Source organism: Eptatretus burgeri, chromosome 5 (assembly GCF_056783735.1).
Source record: "Eptatretus burgeri isolate ZD-2024b chromosome 5, Ebu_testis_v1, whole genome shotgun sequence".
Classification (NCBI taxonomy): domain Eukaryota; kingdom Metazoa; phylum Chordata; class Myxini; order Myxiniformes; family Myxinidae; genus Eptatretus; species Eptatretus burgeri.
In genome coordinates this window covers 58,515,388-58,529,085 of record NC_140965.1, presented here as the reverse complement: position 1 = coordinate 58,529,085, position 13,698 = coordinate 58,515,388, and the positions used below count along the sequence as shown (strand labels likewise).

Genomic DNA, 13,698 nt, shown 5'->3' with positions numbered 1-13,698 from the left:
CACAGAATTTCTTTACCAATCCTATGTTATTACCAGCAGTATACACGTTTTAAATGGGTTATTTTATAATTTAGCCTGATTTTAAATGCCAGCAAGAAAAATGACTCCCACCATGCCCCCTCCTCCCGATAAAAAAATATTGCTACGTCATTCCCAATTCCGACTTCTTCGAAAAGATTTCTTCGTGTAACTTCTTCCAATGAGGAGTCAAAATAAGTGCCTTTAGGGTTTATGCACCCCCCCCTCCAGGATTTTTTTGGCAAAAATGTCCCCCCTTTCAATAGCATTCAAATGAGACATCTCACGGTAATGTGTGTGTATATGTATGTATATATATATATATATATATATATATATATATATATATATATATATATATATATATATATATATATATATATATTGTTATGTTTGAGGGGGGGTATGCATTCAAAGGGTAATTAGAATGTTTAATTAGGTATGCCATGCTGTTCGAGTTTACCAGGATCTCGATGTAATAAGTAGCAATTCAGTGGCGATAAGTTGTCTAGTAAATGTTCATTTCTTCAAGGGGGGAAATGATAATTGTCACGTAATTAGATAGGGACACGGGATAGGGTAAGTGTGTCTGCGTAAACCCCTTTTTGGTATTCTCTGGAGACTGGCCGTGACGTCACAGGACAGTGCAGCGGATGGCTCCGCCCCGTGATCACGATTGGCAGAAGGCGACGGCGGTGGGCCAATAAACGGCTCGATTGGAAGTGACGAGGACCAAGGATAAAAAGGTTCTGTTCGGGGTCGAAAAGGAAGAGGAAGAAGATTACAACAAAAAGATCGTGTTTTTTTGGTGGGGAGGCTGTTGCGTGGGGAGCATCCTTGTTGTTGTGCTGATTCGATCGTGTTCTTGATCGTGTCTTGGAGCCTTGCTGAGCCTCGTGCCTCACCTTGGTTGGCTCTGGGGTTCTGCTGACTCGGAGTACGGGGTCGAACGGCGGGCGGACCTGCCTCCCTCTCCTGCTCGCAACTTGGCGCCAGAACTGGTTAAACTAGAACAGAACAGAGACTAAAATTATAAAGTTAAACAGAACCAGAACTGTCAACAAGTTAAACTAAACCAAACCACTTACACGTGGAATTTGGGTGTTCTGGAAGGAAAGCCACGATATCTGTGGATCATTTTTTAAAAACCAGATAGCGATACTGCTACTGATAAGAATAATGCATTGAGTGATAATGCTAAGGTGAAACAACTTCGTGTTTCTCTCGATGGAACATTTTATCCCTGACATAGATTGGAAATTAATTGGGAAAAAAATGATTATGCTGAAGCATACAAGTCTTACCAAAAGTTATGTGAAAGTAATGGAAATAAAGAACCTATTTTGGATATGACAGCATTTAAAAGTTTGGATACAATCTATGCATTTGACCTGAGTGCTCAAAAGGAAACTATAAAGTCTAATCGAGTGGATACTTCCCTATGCATTGAAAGAGGAGAGAGTCAAGAAGTTGATGCATATTGTTTGCTTTTGGAAGAAACAGAATTACAGATTAATACAGATAATGGTGTTATGATTAGTCTCACATAATTTTTTGTTAAATAAATGAGTGGCAAAGTACCAACTGGGGTATATGTTAATCAAATCAATCTTCAAAAACTATCATCTTGTGTTCAAAGTCAAAAGCCTTGTACGATTAACGTTAATACAATTCAGAGAAAAGGAGCAGTAGGAATTGATGTTTTGCTCACAAGAGAACAGGTTAAAATCTTGAACGATACTGGCTCACTTAAAATTAAAATGACAAAACCAATGTTGAAAAAATATTCAATAAGAGAGACGAGTGGAGGATTTCTCCCATTTCTAATTCCTTTATTTGCTGGTATAAGTGCGGTTGGAGCATTGAAGGGTGGTATTTCAACAGCGGTGAAAACTGCCAACGAAAGGAAGGCTCAACTCTTGGCTCAAAAAGAATTGCAAAGACATAACAAAGAGTTGGAGAAACAAATTAGTGGAAGTGGTGTCATTGTATATTTTGCTGAAAAACTTGAAGGTCTGCCTGATAAAGCGAGATTGTTGGTTGGAGATATGCTTTCTTCTATCGCACAAGCAGGTGTTAAATTAACTGAAAGAGGTAATGGATTATATCTTTCTAACAAATAAATGAGCATTGATGAGTGGTTTAAAGAATTTGGAAAGAATACAACATCAAATTTACAACTTGTCCAATATTGTAAGAAATTTAAAATTCATAATGTGGTTATTTGTATGAGAGATTAATTAACAAATGTGCCTAAACATACAAAGAATATTATTATGAACTTAGAAGATAATAATGGGAAAGGTTTTCATTGGGTTTGTATTTTTAATAGTCAAGACAAATATTATTTTGATAGTTTCGGTCTTCCACCACCTGTTGAAGTCATAAAATTCTTATAGAATGATGTTTATCAAACATTTCAAGTCCAAGAATTAAATTCCAAGTGTTGTGGTCAATTATGTCTGTATGTGTTATTTCAACTCAACAAAAATAAAAAATTTTACCTTCGCAAACTTCGTTTGACGAAGGTATTGTATTGACCCCTGTGTATTTATTTATTGGTAAATATGTGTGCGGACAACATTGCGCAAAAACTGCTGGACCGATTTGCATGAAATTTTCAGAGATGATGTGCAGTTACTCAAGGACGCCAGGCGAAGCTTTTGGGAGCAATCGGATTAAAGGTCAAGGTCACGGTCACGAAAAGGTCAGAATCGTTTTTTCGTCATAACGCGGTCAATTTTTATCTGAACGAGATAAAACCAACACCAAAATGTTCATTACTCAATTCTACATTCTAGGCTATGCCATATGAAAGTGTGGCGTAATTACCCTAGGTAGTGGTTGGGGGTCAAAAGTCAAGGGGGTCACCACAAAGCATTTTTCATTGGGCAGCGTTGTGGACAACATTACGCAAAAACCACTTAGCAGATTGTCATGAAATTTTGTGGACTTGTTTGACATCATGAGACGACAAATCTATTAGATTTTGGGAGCGATCGGATCAAAGGTCAAGGTCAAGGTCACAAAAGGTCAAAATCGTTTTTTTGCGATTAAAGTGTCAATTTTGTTCCGATTTACATCAAATTAAGTCCAAAATGTTCAGTATTCAAATCCCGATCCACTGATATAGGTATGGTATAGTGTTTGCAACCTTAGTTAGTCTGTGGAAGTCAAAGGTCAAGGGGGTCACCAAAATGGAGTTTTTGATTGGGAAGCGTTGTGGACAACATTACACAAAAACCACTTCGCAGATTGTCATGAAATTTTGTGGATGTGTTTGGCATCACGAGAGGACAAATCGATTAGATTTTGGGAGCGATCGGATCAAAGGTTAAGGTCAAGGTCACAAAAAGGTCAAAATCGTTTTATCGCAATTAAATTGTCAATTTTGTTTTGATTTACAGCAAATTAACTCCAAAATATTAAAAATTAAATTCCCCATCCTCTAGTATGACACATGGTATAGTACTTTTGTCACCCAAGGCAGCGGTTGGGGGTCAAACGTCAAGGGGGTCACACAAATTCACATTTATATCGGAAAGCGTTGCGGACAACTTAACGCAAAAAAAACAGAATGCAGAGAGGCTTTAATTGTTTTGCATTTGTTTGGCATCATGAAAGGACAAATCAGTTAGATTTTGGGAGCGATCGGATCAAAGGACAAGGTCACAAAAAGGTCAACATTGTTTTTTTCATGATGAAAACGGTTAATATGTTTCCGATTTACATCAAATTAACTCCAAATTGTTCAGTGTTCAATTCCCCATCTTCTGAAATGACACAAGGTATAGTACTATTGTCACCCTAGGTAGCGGTTATGGGTCAAAGTTCATGGGGGTCACGAAATGCATATTTGTATTGAGATGCGTTGTGGACAACTTAATACAAAGGTAATAACTAGAATATATCTCTGTCTCTAAACTGTGTGTCTGTTGATGCAACAAGGGCCATAAGGGCCCTACCAAACTTAGTTACTAAGTAATATACAACAAATTTTCATTAAGGAGACTTGGTATAGTTTGATATGCACATAGCTTCGCTCATGGTTTAGTAAAAGGAGTTTTACTTTCTTGTTTAATTAGACGCCTATTAAAATAACGTTTTTGTCCTCGCTCAGATTTGAAAACATGATCTACTTGATCCAGGTCGTGTCTGCGTGGTCAGTGACATTCAACCGAATCTGACCCTACATGCTACAGAGTTCGGCACTCGGGACAACGAATCACCTAAAATTGTCATAATCGTAATAGTTCTAATAACAAAATCCTTTCACAAAATCCTGATCATGGACTTTAAATTTGCGAAATTCCCAAGCAGATTTAGTGGAATTTTAGTTCCTCATTTCACTCTCATGCCATGTTCAAACTAGTGGCTGCGGCGAAGGTATGAGCTCTACGAGTGCCCGTTCTAGTTGTGACATTATTTTTCATCTCATTTAAATGATATGTTGGTAAAGATGGTTCTAACTTTGGTGTATCGCAAGAACTGGATATTGATTTATCAAATAATTACACAAAGGCACAGGCTGAATGACATAAATATAATATAACCAAAAATATTAATATGAAAAATGTTTATAAATTAAAAAATTATCCAAGCCCGACTGATGCAAATGACTTGGTGAGATTGTGATTTATCACAATATATATCCTTAAATAAAACGGCCGTGTATTCCAAAGATACAGAAGTGTTGATTTTATCTCCAGGTCATACAGAATTCACAGTTCGAATTAAAATTTTTTTTTTATAAAGAAGGGCGTATCGTTTGTATGAGAATAGAACAATGGGGGTATGATATGAATGATTTAGGGTATAATTGGTCATTTAAAATTGACCTAGAAGACCTGGAACAATTAAATCAGTCTCGTAAGGAAGAATATTATCCATGTGGTATCGAGAATGAGTTTTGTGGAAGCACGATTAGTAAACAACAAATAAAATAATCTAATAAGGGTAAATATAATAATGGTTTTGCCCTCGTTTATATCATGAAAACAGAAAAAAACAGGATTATATATAATAAGTAAAGAAAAACAAAATGATTTAACTATGGGAAGATGGGGAGGTGTTTCGTGTCATAATATTATTCTAACATATATTTATAATACATAAATGACAGCAAGAAGGCTTCAAGAAAATTATCATTTCTGTGTCCAAGCATACCTTCAAGAAAAGGGTATTCGGTATTTTAATAAATATGTTCTACAACATAAGAATGAGGTATTTTCAATAAAAGATTGGCATTATGCTGATGTTGATAAACCGACAACTTTAGATTTGATTAGAATGTTAAATAATGAAAAAATTATAAAGTTAAGAAAACGTAAGGCTCTTTTAGAAATTCAAAAGAAATTTGATTGGTTTCCTATTGTAAAAAAATTATTTTGGATACACGAATAACAAGAAATCCTGATGAATATATGTATGATATTCTATGGGGTGTAAGTTATTCAAGGATAGTAAGGGACGTTGAAGAGAGAGAAGAGGAGGAAAGGGAGAAGAGAGAGAAGGAGGAGAGGGAGAAGAAAGAGAATGAGGAGAGAGAGAAGAGAGAGAAGGAGGAGAGGGAGGAGAGGGAGGAGAGGGAGGAGAGGGAGGAGAGGGAGGAAAGAGCGAGAATGAATAAATATCAAAATATGGAAACTGGTGAGATTAAAAAAAGATTGGAGGTATTACAGAAAATAACTCAACCCACCGAGGAGGAAAAAAAAGAATTCACAAGTCTATTTGCAATATTTTCGAAAAGACTATTGTCATCGGCAAGATAGTGATTTTAATTCAAGTTTTTCATTTTTTTCGAAAATAAATGGAGGAGAGAGTGAAGGCATTTCTAAGGATTCTTTATGTTTTAAAAATTAAGATTCAAAGGTGCATGTTGGAAACTAAAAAGGTTTTCGCACTCTGTAGGAATTTTTCTCATAAATAAATGAGTTATTGTCTCAAATGTAAAAAGAATAATAATACAAAAATATTTCATCTTTTAAAAGTAAAAATAACAAGGTTATACAAAAAGGTATATGTTCGGTGTCTGGTTCAAAAAAAATCAATTTATCTCCTAACTCAAACTCGGAGGAGATATAAAAAGTTTTTCTCAGGAAGTAAATTTACAACTACTGGAATAGCAGGGGATTTACATCTACCAGGGTATTCTTTCTGTGGTCCAGGCACAAACTTGGATAAATGATTAGATGAGGCAGACAATCCTAAATAATGGAGTAAACCCATCAATAGAGTTGATGAAATGTGCATGAGACACGATATTGATCATGGGAATACCACAACTTTGGAAAAAAAAGCATGAAGATGATAGAGAAATGTTGTATAATTTGTCTCCGATACAAAATCCAACCTTGAGAGAAAAAATTGATTGGTTCATCGTAAAGAAGATGTTCAGTGCTAAATTGAAAGTTGGACTTGGAAATTCAAAAAAAACTTATAGGCTCTAATGATGTCATTAAGATTGAAGAGCAATTAGCTGATGAATTACAGAAACCAATATTCACAAAGTTTCAGAGAAGGAAGGTTTATTCCAAGGAAGTTGATTATATCTGGTCCGCTGATTTGATTGAACTCAATAATGTTAAGGGGTACAAGTATATGCTTTAACCGTTATTGATTTGAGGAGTAGATACGCATGGGTTGTCCCTTTAAAAAAACAAAACAGGTAATACTCTTATGTTCGCCTTTCAACATATATTTAATAAAAGTAAGAGAAAAACCTAAAAAAATTGTGGACTGATGAGGGTAGAGAGTTTTATAACAAAATATTTATGAATTTTCTAAAAAATAACAGTATTACATTATACAGTACCTTTAATGAAGGAAAGGCCGTTGTTGTTGAATGTTTTAATCGTACCTTAAAAGAGAGACTATATAAAAAATTCACACAACTCGGTTCACAACAATTGTCATGTTTTATTCATGATATTGTGGATAACTATAATGACACGATTCAGATATCAACGAATATGAAACCATCAGAAACATTTAGAAAATTAAAATATGATAAAGAGATTAATGTCAGAAAACCTAAGTTCAAAGTTAGTGATATCGTAAGAATATATATGTGGAAATCTCATTTTGAAAAAGGTGATATAAAACGATGGACAAACAAACTTTTTAAAAGTGTTGATGTAATAGATACAGTTCCTTGGACTTATAAGATATATGATTTAGAAGGGAAGAGATTTTAGGTTCATTTTATTCACAGGAATTACAAAAGACAAAACTAATCAGATAATACCCATGGTAGCAATGGGTTGGCCCTTCACTCCCTCCTACTGTACACCGTTGTGGACACTCGAGGGCCAAGTCCGAGGTGTATAACAGTTTATAATGTGTGTCAAAGGGGGAGGTTCACAGAATCCTCAACTGAATAGTCAAGGCTTAACTTTTGTTTGTTGGTGAGTGTATGTGTATGTGTATGTGTATGTGTATGTGTGTGTGTGTGTGTGTGCAATGGGAGCAATGGGTTGGCACTTCACTCCCTCCTACTATACACCGTTGTGGACACTCGAGGGCCAAGTCTGACGTGTATAACAGTATATAATGTGTGTGCAATGGGAACAATGGGTTGGCGCTTCACTCCCTACTGCTATACACCGTTGTGGACACTCAAGGGTCAAGTCTAAGGTGTATAACAGGTGGCATCTGCCATATATAATGTGTGTCAAGGGGGGACGTTCTTAGATCTGTGAACCTAAAACACAGAATCCTCAACTGAATAGTCAAGGCTTAACTTTTGTTTGGTGGTGTGTGTGTTGTGTGGTGTGTGGTGTGTGGTGTGTGGTGTGTGGTGTGTGGTGTGTGGTGTGTGGTGTGTGGTGTGTGGTGTGTGGTGTGTGGTGTGTGGTGTGTGGTGTGTGTCCCAATCCTCACATTCAAAATCTCAACCTCAACCTTCACATTCAAAATCTCAACCCCCCCCCCCACCCTCGCCCAACACAATGTCTTTTTCAAAATGCGATTTCCACCTATATATATTTTTGACGTTTTTTTTTTCTCCTCTTGCCATTCTGTCTTTGAAGGCTTTCAGGTTTGATGACGTAGAACGGGCGAGTAAGCCTGCACTTTCTATCCAGAACTAACAATATATATTTTTTATGTTTTTTTCTCTTCTTCCAATTCTGTCTTTTAAGGCTTTCAGGTTTGATGACGTAGAAAGGGGGAGTAAGAACTTTCCTGCACTTTCTTCCGAGAACTTTCTTGATCTTGCTCCCATCAAGCACCATCCAACAAAGAACTACATTGATAGGTTTAAATCCCAAAGAGTGATAGCATTTCAAGTTTCCAAAATAAACCCAACTTTCCAAGTTTTCAAGGTATAACCACATTCCTGTTGAGTTTCCAGGATATGTATCACATTGTGAGTTATCAAGCCAGAACCCACATTTTAAGTCTCCAAAATAAAACCAACTTACAAAGTCTCCAAGGGATAACTCATTTCCTGATTTTTTCAAAATTTGTGAGTCTCCAAGGTAGGCTCCATATTTGGAACCATCTTGGCAGAACCCTTTTTCCGAGTCTCCAAGGTAATTATTTAAACCATCAGGGCAGAACTCATTTACTGATTTTTTCAAAATTTGTGAGTCTCCAAGGTAAACTTGTATTCTGGTTCATCAAGGTCGAGCTCGTTCTGTGGGTCGTGGTCGATCACAAGGTCTCCAAGGTATAACTCTTTGGTTGGGTCATCAAGGACGAGCTCATTCTGTGGGTCTTGGTCGCTCATAAGGTCTTCAACCAAGCCAAGAATTTCGCCCCAAGTTGTTGCAAAAGCAGTATTTTCATTTCGTATTTCAGATACAATTTCCTGTGAGAGAAAATAATAATGTATTAATTAAGTTATTTAATTATAAAATGAGTCGATGCTTCAATCAAACTTTGAAAATAGGAAAATAAAATCTCACCTCAACAGATAAGAGGTTTGAATCCAGTTCATCAACTTGAAGGTTTAGTTCCATACAAGTCGTAGATCTCCAAGGAACCTAAAAGTCATTCCATTCAAGCCCAGTACAGCACACCATTGCCAGCAGAAAAATATGTTTAAAATGGAGCCTGGTCTTGAGGCTTTTATAGAAAAAGACTGGTGGGTGTGGTTTCCTTTGGAAATTCCCTGGGCAAGCCTTCGTTGGGAAATTTTTCAAAACCATAACATTCTAGACTTTTCTAGTGATTTCTTTGTGAGTCAGAGAGGAACTGGAAATGATGTAAGAGTAGGCGGGGCTTCGCAAAAGTGGGCGGGGCTTAGGAAAAGTGGGCGTAGCTTATGAAAATACCTCATGGGAAGTGGGTGGGGCTTAGGAAGAGCGAGCGTGGCAGAGGAAAAGTGGGCGTGGCTTTAGAAAAATACGTCATGGAAAGTGGGCGTGGCTTAGAAAAAACTGGTGGGGCTTAGGAAAGTGGGTGTGGTTTATGAAAATACCTCATGAAAAGTGGGCGGAGCTTAGGAAAAAGTGGGCGGGGCTGATGGAAAGTGGGCGTGGTTTATGAAAATACCTCATGAACAGTAGGCGGGGCTTATGAGAAAGTGGGCGGGGCTTATTAAAGTGGGCGTGGCTTAGCAAAAAAATAACTGAGGATCAGGAGGTGGTCAAACAAGAGCATTAAGAGAAGTTTATCATTTCGTAATCCCACAAAAGGAGTATCTTAAAAAAAAAGATTCAAATGTTCTATTTTTTAAAAATTTAGATGGGGATTATTGTGCAAAGAAAATTAAGCTATTGAAGGAATTTGAGAATGAACAAATCTTTATCGGTTCAATGAGAGCGCAAAACAATATGCATTGGTTATTTCAAAAAGAGTGTCCCTAGGCTTACATGTTTCAGATAGTTCTTCAGAATCACCTTTAACAAATCACATTACTACTTTACTACTTGAACAAATCTTTATCTTATTGCATTGGTTATTTGAAGAGTGCCCCGAGGTTAAAAGGGGAGACAAATAAATAGTCATGCGCCACTTAACGACGGGGTTACGTTCTGAGAAACGCGTCGTGAAGCGACGTCGTCATTGTGCGAACATCATTTTGTTTTTTCGTTTTCGAACATCGTACTTACACAAACCTCGACACCTAGACTATATGGTGTAGCCTATTGCTCCTCGGATACAAACCTGTACAGCATGTTACTGTACTGAATACTGTCGTCAATTGAAACACATCCAAGAGAGACTGAAGACGCATTAGTTTTACCTTTGTGCCGTTCATGACGGCCATCGGTGTTATTAGCAGCAGCTTACAATCTCCTCTCGCATCGATGATAGAAAGATGAATAAATAGCGTTTGGATTTTATAATTACGTAATCATTGCATCGATGTTATAATTTATAAATGAAGAAACGAGCTCCTGTCAATTGCGATATATATTTTCGGAACAGTGCGATTGTTTTAACAACATACAAAGCTTCACTGAAAATAAATTTGTGTTTTAATTTCGACTGTAACAACGATTTATTCGCGGAATTCTTCAATTCAAAGGTAATTTACTTGCTCGAAGGTAAACGTGGAAACATTGTTTCAGTTTGAAAGCCGATTTCCTTGAATCCCGATTTTGCACGACCCTGCTTTTTTCGCGATGACATTTTATGGACCTCAACGATTGCATTATAACGGGGCCACACTGTCGTTTATTCTCATTTTGAAGTATTATATACTGTACACCGTACATAATTGTACGTGCTATTTTTATACTACTGGCTGCGCTACGTCGGCGACATCACTCAGCAATAGGAATTTTTCAGCTACATTTTTTTTTTCATTTTTTTTTCTTTTTCAGACCTGGCAGATCTGTCGTATATGCAATCCATCGTTGCACGGAACATCGTTAAGCGGCGCATGACTGTACCTTGAGATAAAAAGGGGGTTCACTTTTTAGGGGAAAAAAAAAATGAATTGCTGAAAATCCCTCATTCACTTACATGGGGAAAAGTGAGTCAGAATCAGTATATTCACCCTACATATATATATATATATATATATATATATATATATATATATATATATATATATATATATATATATATATATATATATATATATATATATATATATATATATATATATATATATATATATATATATATATATCCTGGTGTTGGCGTAGTGGTTAGGGTAGCAGCTTGGGATCCAAAAGGTCCTGAGTTCAAGCCCTGTTGGCGGCTTGAATTAATACACACCAGGAGGTTGACTCAGCCTGTCATCCTTCCGAGGTCGGCGAAGTGAGTACCAGTGTACTGGGCCCGGTGTATGCCCCGGCTAGAATAGGTGAACCTAATCCCTGTGTCGTAAGAGGCGACCAGGGTTGCGTCAGGAAGGGCATCCGGTGTAAAACCTGTGCCAAATAATTATGCGGATCATAAAGGATGATCCGCTGTGGCAACCCCTAACGAGAGCAGCCGAAAGAAGAAGAAGATATATTTATATACATAATTTTTTTTTTGGGGGGGGGGAAGTTGAGAAGGAAGGATGGTGGTCTTGTCAGTAACATTATAATGAACTTGCGGATGGAATTTTTTTTAAGGAAGCCTTTTATTCGTATGCTGGTTCAATGAGCTCAAAAATGAGAGGTTACATAAGGAATTCCGTGAGTTTTAATTGTATGCACCTTCTGCTTAAAGACAAGAAGAGAGTAAAATGAGTTTCACAACGTATTGATTTATTCAAAACATTTGATAGGGTAAATCTTGTCTCGAAATGTTGCACTACTGGCACTTTATATGCATAAAGATATCTGCAATTTTATGCAGGGCAAGAAATGTGTGTCTAAGTTTAATGGTTTCTGAACTTACTTCACACGTAAGCAAACATACAGGCACACCAGAATATTTTCAGGATTTGAGGGGAGATGGCACAAAAAAACATAAAAAGAGCATTTTTCATTACAAAAGGGTGCCTCTCCATTTCTCAAAAATGGTAACTTTTCATCATGAAAAGGGCACCCATTCTATTATCAAACTAGAAGGGTACTCTTCAACATCACGTCATCACCAGATATGCCTCCACCACTATTATTAGGGTACCAATCCTACAAGGCTGGGTAACCCATTGTTTTTGCTATGTTTGTTATGGCACCAATCCTCCAAGGCTGGGTAACCTATTGTTTTTTCATCTATTTATTATAATTTAGTTATTCCACCGGAATTTTCGGGTGTTTTTGCTTTAAAATTCATTTTCTCAGCAACCATAAGTCTGATCGATCAACTTTTCATTGAAGTCTGCATATTTTTTGATAGCACACGTAATTTATATTTATGACGTCATAGGTCACGTGCTACAGGCGCCATCTTTGAAAAATCGAAAATCTTTTGACCTCTGTTTCTATGAAACCGTGCAATAGAAAAAAATCGAAACTTGGCATATGTTTAAAAAATCCCCATGGGGAACACATGTGATTTTTCATGATGTCATCGGTGAAGTGGTATTCTGGTGAAAAATCGACAGGGAGAACGCTGCATCGGAAAAATTTGAAATTTCTTGAGCGTCATCGACACAATAAATGATCGTACAAAAAAATTATGACATCATAGGTTACATGGTTTAGCATTCATATTGTCATATTGTTTTGAAAAATGTTTTTTTTTTTAATCTTCTTCTCCAGAACAATGTGTCATCACCCAAATTGTGCGTTCCAATTGGGCCCTGACCCTGCACTGCCTGTGTCCCATGGCCAGAATCAGCATCATTGGTGAATCCGGCGAGACATCGCCGAGCTGTGGCATTGTCTTGCTCCGAACACCGTGACATGAACCGCCCACACCAAACTCCCGGGCCGTGCTCGCGGCGAGGCCGAGGGCTATGCCGGTCAATGCGCCAGCTCCGTGGCATGCCATGCGGCCCAAGCGATCTGGGCCATGCATCTGCACCTCTGCTTAGTGGCGGCTGCATCGAGGTGGAGGTGCGGAAAGATATTGGTGGCCGAGGTCGTGAGCGAAGGTTGATGGTAAGATGCCATTGTAATCAGCGCACAGACCCGAATGAAGCGATGCACTATAAGTGCCCCATACAGTGTGATGGTAATTATCATGTGGCTGCGCATGCATCTGTTATTGTGCGTGTGGTTATTATCACAGTGGTGATCCTCACAGATGGCTGCCTGGCATGGTGCTGGCCCCGATTTGTGTCATGGATTGAAGGAATGGATTGGATGAAAATCAGGGTTGAAAGGAGTGTGCCGCACACATCATGTACAGTGTTGGGATTTAATGTATGGTTCTAATACTCACCTAGACACAGTACTCTTGCAGCGGAGGGTTTTTCCATCATGTCGTTGATGCTTATTTTGGCCTCCGCGAGAAAATTCGTACATACCTTGGTGGCGGAAGGAAGAAAGAGGAATAATTAGACCAAGCTATAAGACCCACACAATGCACTTCGTACCGTTTACCCATTAAACATGAGGGAAAGGTCTAACTGCACATACATTAATGAAATAACTGTTTGGGGATCACTGTATGTTGGGTGTCATTGCCTTAGAAGCATGCTTTTCCCAGAACTGCAACAACATGTATATATGTATGTATATGTGTGTGTGTATGTATATATGTATGTATATATATATATATATATATATATATATATATATATATATATATATATATATATATATATATATATATATATATATATATATATGTGTACGTACAGGGTGTCACAAAAAAAATACTTTTCATCTGCAAAGAGGA

General features: G+C 37.5%; 1 long non-coding RNA gene across 1 annotated transcript in view; it reads right to left on the bottom strand.

The window, feature by feature from the left end:
* Positions 1–322: 322 nt before the first annotated feature.
* Positions 323–13,698, bottom strand: part of LOC147026504 (uncharacterized) — a 36,676-nt gene continuing 23,300 nt past the window's right edge. The window contains exons 2-3 of the long non-coding RNA XR_015057930.1: positions 13,240–13,324; positions 323–1,025 (exon numbers count right to left, since the gene is read on the bottom strand). This is a non-coding gene — a long non-coding RNA (uncharacterized LOC147026504). The remainder of the gene's footprint in view (positions 1,026–13,239; positions 13,325–13,698) is intronic.